Source organism: Macadamia integrifolia, chromosome 4 (assembly GCF_013358625.1).
Source record: "Macadamia integrifolia cultivar HAES 741 chromosome 4, SCU_Mint_v3, whole genome shotgun sequence".
Lineage (NCBI taxonomy): Eukaryota > Viridiplantae > Streptophyta > Magnoliopsida > Proteales > Proteaceae > Macadamia > Macadamia integrifolia.
In genome coordinates this window covers 32,746,400-32,754,612 of record NC_056560.1, presented here as the reverse complement: position 1 = coordinate 32,754,612, position 8,213 = coordinate 32,746,400, and positions in this window count along the sequence as shown.

Below are 8,213 nucleotides of genomic sequence, written 5' to 3'. Positions count from 1 at the left end.
CCCCCCCCAAAAAAAAAAAAAACCTACACCAACTTTGCCATTAATTGGCTCGGAATTTCTTAAATCAATGCCTGATTACAAATTTCTTAATTTTCATGTAACACAGAGAGAAAAGGGGTAAATAATATTAATAAACATGAATATCACCATCCAACATGTAGAGCCTAAACCAAAAATAATAAATATTTCTTATAAAATAACAAATCCCAAAACTAATAGATTGATCACTACCATTGGCATGTATTTATAGATGTATAGAAAAGATTTACAAGTTCGGATGCACTACACATACAATGAGGTGTTGACACATATCCCACATGCTGCCATTTAAAAAAATAAAGAGGGACATTTACGAAAACAAAAGAGACAGATGTTGGCACTTGACCTCCTCTCGATCATTTCAGGCTTCAGCAGCTTTTAGTTACTAGGGACACTAACCTTGCGTTCTGAATTTTTTTTTTCAAGCCCAAGCCCAATACAAGGCCTAAATAAGTCTTCATGGGATCTGGTTTTTATAAGGTTGGGCTTGGACTAGTTAAAGTCAACCTGACCAAGTGCCCACACGGCATCTAAGCTCAATGGCCAACCTTATTTCAGAGAAAGAGCCATGTCAGTCTGATGTTATCTATGTCGGTCTATGGGATCAATGGGCAGATATGTATGAGCATTTTCAATGCATAAAGTGGAAGGTAGCATGGTCTTTTCATACTCACCTATGTCTGGGTGTAATCAACACTAGACTGACAGGGCTTTTTCCCTTAAAATTGTAATATGGATGGATAATAAATTTTCATAGTTTCGCAGGATAAGTTATATTTGATCAGCCGAATTACATAAGCAGTTGCCCTAAATCTACCACATTCTATGTCAGATTGATCCCAAAAAGTTGTGGATAGATAAATCCCGAGGTCCTCTGATTATATATCAAGTTTTATTCCAAGTAGAGTTTACCAAGTGGAAAAATAGATATTTTAAAGATCTATGACCATGGAATAATACACTGTAATGGTCGGAGTACCGTAATCATACATGGACATGGATGATGATGCATGCCAATAAACAATGGGCATATGGTTGATTTGAGCCTAAAATTTTACAAGTAACCTATCCAGATCATTGTCAACTGTTTATTGAATGATTGAAATTGCCACATCATTCTACAATCATTGAGAGAAGCTTATCTTAATAGGACCGTGATGAAGTGGCATTTTTCCCAATTGCATATACTTAAGGAAATAATTTAAGTGGGCAATATACATTAATCTAGTAGTCCATGCATAAGCCCATAATAGCCCTTCTCTTACTTGGGGTGGATTGAGCCCGTTTATGCTTGGCCCAAGCCAGGTGGGCTATGCCGAAAATTACCACTTCAAGATTATGATACTAATTTCTACCAAAATAATAATAATAATAATAATAATAATAAAGAAGATTATTACACTAATGGGTTTGCATTTACGATGCGTATTGCACCCATATATTTATTCCTTTGGCTTGGTTTGGGATTTTTTTTTTTTTTTTTTTTTTTATCATCAAAATGGTGAAGTTTGAAGTAGTAACCTTCTTTTGATTGTCCCAAAAGGAGTTTCAAAATAATTCAAAAATGATTTGTCATTCATGAGACCTTCCTCTGAAAATGTGAATTTACTTTCATTCGAAAAAAAAATGGCATACTAAGGGGGGGGGGAGGGGAATGACAAAATAAAACTTGAATAGTGCTCTATTAATTAACTCCTTTACTTGGGGGTATTATTTTTTTTTCTTTTTTTGGTAATATAATTAATAGAATATACTTTTTTCGTAATTTAGCTAATTTAGATTTAATTGTTTTCAAATTTTTGGAACAACAAATATTTTCTAGGTAACTTAAATTTGGGAAAGAGTTCCTCACATTGTTAGAATGATAGCAATATCCTATGCCACATCAATGGCAGTCACCGAATAATGAGCCCACAATGATTAGGGAGTGGAGATATAATGAATTAATAAGGTAAATTATCATGTCACAAAGGTCTATTATTTTTTCAAATATCACAAGATATCTATTTTAATTTCTAGCTATCCACATAGACAAATGATATTTTCATTCTTACCGTCGGATAGAGAGGACATGGTCTATCTAGATTAGCCATGTGACAATTCCCTTTCAAATGAGGGATCCTTCATAACTAAATTAGTTGCCAAGTTTCTTAGCTTCAATACACTAACAAATTTCCATGCATGCTCACACAGGTGTTGTTGCTCTTCTCCATGTTCACGATGGTGACGATTCTTCTAGAAAATCAATATCCACCCCAAGTTTAAGCTTTTCTTTTGGAGAGCGATCAATGATGGATTACCAACAAAAGATATTTTAGCCAAGTGGGTGGATATTGACTCCATGTGTAGCTTTTGCCACTCCCAGCAGGAGTCAGTTTACCATTTTATATTTGATTGTGAGTTTACAAGGAAGGTTTGGGCAGCGGGCCCCTTGGGTTTCAGACCTAACCTTCTTCAATTTGAATCACTTAAAAGACTAGTTTCATTTTGCTTCAATTCGGGGTGCATTCCAAAAAAAGACTTGAAATGGTTTTTTTCTGTCATCATCATCACTTGTTAGTTTATCTAGATCCACATAAATAATATTCTGTTATTTGCACAAAATTCAGATCCTACCACCATCATTAAACACATTGAATATTGGATTGCGAATGGACTCACTCACAAATCATTGGAGATTCAGGTGATATCTAGTACATATCCAGGTCACACGGCTTCACTAACAACATAAAATCCTAACTCAATTATCATCACAAGTGTGACAAACGAGGAAAAAAATATATTTGCATGGGCATTAGCATTCATTTTTCAACATAATATAATCTCATGTGAAGGAAATTATGTCTTGACAGGAGAAGTTGGTGAGGTGGAAGTGCTAGGTGGCTACAAAGAGTTACGAGTGCATAGAACAACAGATGGGTGATTGAAGAAGTTTGGAGCGATGCAAATATTCTCAAGAAGTTTTTTGATAAAGAATTTGATAAACTATTAACCTTATGGCCAAGAACTATAATCATCCTAAGGGATGAGATGGACAAATATCATATCTATCTTAGGTTTAGTTTATTAAAGACAAATAGTATTGTAGAGAAGTTGAAATCTATGGCACATGAAGTATTATCTAGTAGGAAGCCAATATTTAGAACGGACATGGTATGTAACATTTACTATAATATCTAATCTATATCTTTTCTTTGGCTGATAAAAAGAAAGTGTGTCAATACTCTAGATATTATAGTGCACTCTCCCGACTCGACTCTGAGTGGAAACAAATGGTTTAGATAAAAAAAAAAATTGTAAAAATGGGGATCTCAGATGATCTTGTGATTTATCTTTAAATTTGTGAGAAATTAATGGTAAATGAGCTTGATAGCTCTATGTAACATGACATTTTAATACTAATTTCAGTTATACAATAGAATTACTTAACGTAAAAATGGTTAAATAATTTGTTGGCAAGTTAGGAATGGGTCTGTTATATGGATTTAGAATGATCCTTTGTTCCCCAAGTTAATTGGTTTTTAAATTCCTAATAATATCTCAGTTAACTCATTCTATTGAACGGTAATTGAACTTAATGTGAATGCATTGAAAATAGAATAAAAGTCTAGTGCAATCCATCTTTCATAAATATTGCTTTATCTATTTTATATATTATGTTGATGTATGGTTTTGCCTCATAAATAGGAGAGGTATCATTTTTATTAGAATTTCCACTAAACGGATTGTAAAATTTCAAAATGACATGTCTTCATCTTATAACTTGACTAAGTTCTATAATTTTTTTTGGTATATAAATTATATCTAAATTTCTGTGGATTTTGTGTGTATATGTGAAAAATTATGGTTTGTGCTTTGAATACTATAGTCAGATTTTTGGATTTTATTTCAGTCATACCATTCTGTGGTTTGTGTAATAAAGAAAAATAAATTAAATGGCATGTGTATCTTATGATTATATTAAAAAATATTCTAGCAGTTGGTCAGGATTAACGGCAAAGTATCTTTAGTCATCGTCTATCTTAGAATTACTTAAGTCTTTTGGCGTCAACCCAACTTTAAATAAGAATGAAAAATATATCATCTTGTTTATATATATATATATATATATTACGAGAGGAATGCTATTATCTTTGATAAGTCCAAACCCAGCCTGAACATAATAGTACATTTGATCTTAAAATGAATCTATGAACTAATTCTTTATCACTTAAAAGACAATTGTAGCAGTATCACAAATAGGAATCATATGCAAGTTATTAGTAGAGGGTTCTTATATCATTCTCAGTGATTATAATTTTGATAATTCTACTGATTATGCAAGATGACCTTCTATTTTAATGGTTAACTCTCAATTATTTTTGTATATAAGAATCATGCTTTATAAGGAAACCACATGAATTAGAGATACGAGGGTTATTACAAAGCTTGAAAGAAAAAAATAACATGGTTGGGTAAGAGAGTAATTTAGGTGGATAATGCAGGGTTGTTCTGAAGGATGGTCATAAGAGCTATTTACTTTGTTATATAATACTTTGAAATTTATGAAGTCTTTTGATAATATTTGTGTTTTAAAAGATATGAATGTTTTGTCGATTGCCCATAAGTGGGTATCTAAGTTGAGAGATCTATTCTTGAGGATGTTGAACAGTTCTTATTCAGTTAGTTTATTATTTTACTTTTTATAGCAAATAGTAAAAGATTAAACTAACTCTAAACCCATTCATCCCAAGATTTTATCGTATGGACCAACATTGAGTTATGGTCTTTTTCAATTGGTTCATTAATTAGATTAGGTAATGAGAGTAGAATATTTGGCTTTCAATTAAAATATAAGGTAATCATAATATAATCCATAATTTTCATTTTTTTTTATTTGAATAATGATAATATATTTATTCATTAATGTGGAAAAAATGCAAGGGATCCGAATTACATAATTTATCTAACATGTATAAGATAAAGTCTTCACGGCTAAGGAGTCAGTCACTATTAATCTCACAGGGTATTTGATAAAAAGAATATGATTTACAATAAAATGTTATATGTTTAAGGATGAATTTTCTACGGCCACAGTGAATGGTAATCTATTGTGGCCCATTGCGACCAAGTAGAAAAAGGGGAGAGGTGGAGAGTGATGGGGTTAGATTTGGATCGTCCAATTATTTAGCCACCGATAAAGGAAAACTTTGTCATACGTTTAATATCTTATATAACTTATCACCTCAATAGGTGGGGAATGATGATTATGATTCAAATAGGACAACAAATCTTTGAGGTATAATACTTATTAGGACTTAGGTAGAATTTACCCTGAAAAGTTAGTCATTAAGGAGAGAATGTCTCCATATCAGGCTATTCACTTCAATGTGGGATTATTGCTTTCACGTGGAACCCTAACAATCTCCCCCTCCATTCTAAGTAATGGGGAAGAGGACCGAAACATGCCACTCAAAGACTCTACTGAGACAAAAATGGGCTGTTAAGAACGTAGAGGAGGTAGGATGGGCAGTTGGTCAGATCTAGTATGGATTATACAGTACGTAGTTGGAGTCGGCGACTTCCAGGGTCCCCACTTGGGATCTTTGGGGAAGAGGATCAAGTTGCCCTGCGAATAGCGATGCACTATCTCTCTTCAACCTTGAGGGAATGCGACAAATGAAGGAAAATCATGGACCACCCCATCGTCTCCACCCCCGTAGGAACTACGAGATTGCCCCAAGGACGCCTTTGGCATCCAGGGGTCATGGACCGACCACAGAACCCTGTTCAATAAGTGGAACGCATTAGCTGTCCGCTTTCAGGTTGGGCAGTAAGGGCCGGAGAAGGGCAATCACTCATTCTTAAATGTGGTAACAAAAATCTTCTCCGATAGATTTTTTACATCCTTAAAGGCACACTAGAGTTGTCACACCCTAGCTCTGATACTACTTATTAGGGACTTAGGTAGACCTCATCTTCAAAATTTAACCATAATGAGAGGATGTCCAAGTACCTATAAGTATCCACATCGGGCTGCCCACTTTTGATGTGGGATTATTGCTTTGGTATGAAACCCTGACAATAATTACCTTATTTTCTCAGAAGTAAACTTGTAAATTATTTCTCGTATGAAAGATTGATTGGATATATAATGCAAAGCCAATGGTCAGAAAATCAACTGATGGAGTAACTTATAGTGAGGGCATTTTGAAGCATTGTATTTATTGAAAAATAATCATTTCACACCTATATGCAAACTAACAGAGATCCACAATGATAACAAAAGTATGAAAGATAATAACACACTAAACAAATTAATCCAAACATAAAAGAACACATTAATTTTAACGTGAAAAATCATTTCAAGACGAAATGAGATAAAACCACGAAACTTCATCCAGATAAAAATTTCACTATAATAATAATGAGATTATAAGATTTTCTCCCTAAATAATATAAAGGCTACCAAAAACAAAACAAAAATACCTTATAAAGCAACTCAACAAACAATAGTGGATTCACAATATCAGAGTACTTTTACCTCAAAACATGCCATGACAAATATGAAAAAACTAAAGTACCTTCCCTGGATAAAGAGAATGCCATTACGTTGCAACCCAATATGGAGAACACCATCTCTTCTCTTCTTTCCTCTCATTTTTCACCCTCACGAGAAAGCTAGAGTCGAAAGAGATCTAGCAAGAATTATTCGTCAAGATTTGCAATTGGATTCGGATTATGCTTCATATCTCGCTCACCCCTATTTTATTTATATAGAAAAAATCTAAGAAAACTATACATAAAATGTGATGTGAGTAATTTCAAAAATAAATAGACTAATTTAGGTTGTTATTATGAGTGACATGAGTATCATCTCACTTTAACCGAATTTTTTTATATGTGAAAAATAAAAGTTGATTCCACTTCTCACACCGTTATCAAAAGGTTGTGTCCACCCTAGAAATTCGTGAAGAGGAACTAACAATAATATTATCGATCTGATTGAAACGACGCAGAAGCAAAATTCTGTTCGGCTACCAATTTGCTTGAGCAATATGGTTCGAAAGTAACATATCTTATATCATCCCTGTTGATAGCAGTCCCTTGTTTTCTTAGTGGTTTTAAGAATGAGATAGAACGTAGTTTCCTAATAAAGAGTAGGGAAGGGAGACTAAAATTTGTGCACGTTTAATACTTGTTCTTGTGTGTTACAAGGAATGATTTGGTGTTTTTGATCGTCACTCTTGTGACACCTGAAGGAGAGATTTTTATAATGCCTACTGAGCCTTTAATGAATATGGGTCTATCAACAAATGATTGCACATGCAAATGAATGTCGTAGATTCAAATAAGTAGGTATCTCGGTCCTAGTTCCCTCCTCCTTCAGGTGTCATGAAACTAAACTATTAAGTTGCTCTGCTTCTTCACTCTTTGACTGGTGGTTTTTGTATGGTTCTTATAAATTATGTTGGGTCTCCAATCTTTACTTCCTCAAAACCATTTTCTTTTTTTTAAGGTGCTATTAGGTGAACCTTCGGTGGTGGGAGTCTTGCATTAGAGATCCCTCACATTGTAGTTGAATTAGACAACTATGCGCCCTCATTTCTGCTATGAAGTCTCAACATTCTCCACACTACTATCTATCATGGGTATTGCAAAGAAAATTAAAAGATTCCATCTTGTTTTCAGAAAGAAAAAGAACATCAGGTCGATGTAATCGCATCAGTAAACACAGTTCACTCCGTGTCGAGGAACAACCCATTCTTTGACAATTAAGTGAAAAATAATCACTGATTCTCCGATGGCTAAAACCTATAGACCATAATAATCTCTAAAAAAATCATCTTAGATACTAATTTTGCCTTCATAATTATAAGAGTAGAAAGAAATAGAGTGTGCAACTGCATGAAGTCCACATGGCGAGGAGGTAGACAACTTGAGAAAAGGAGTCAATGCATGGAGAATAAAATATTGAAGAGATTGCCCAAAGCTAAGAATGGAACCGTTGCCGGCCGAAAAGGAGAACGCAGATGAAGTGCCGAGAAGAGCAAACAAAAATGGAATAAAACTCAGACTACAAAGATTGATGAACACTAGGAGAAAGCGTCGAAATGCCAGAAGAATGAGGGATATCCCATTGAGAAGAAGCCTTCAACATTCACAATACAAACCCTTCACGATTTAGAACTACA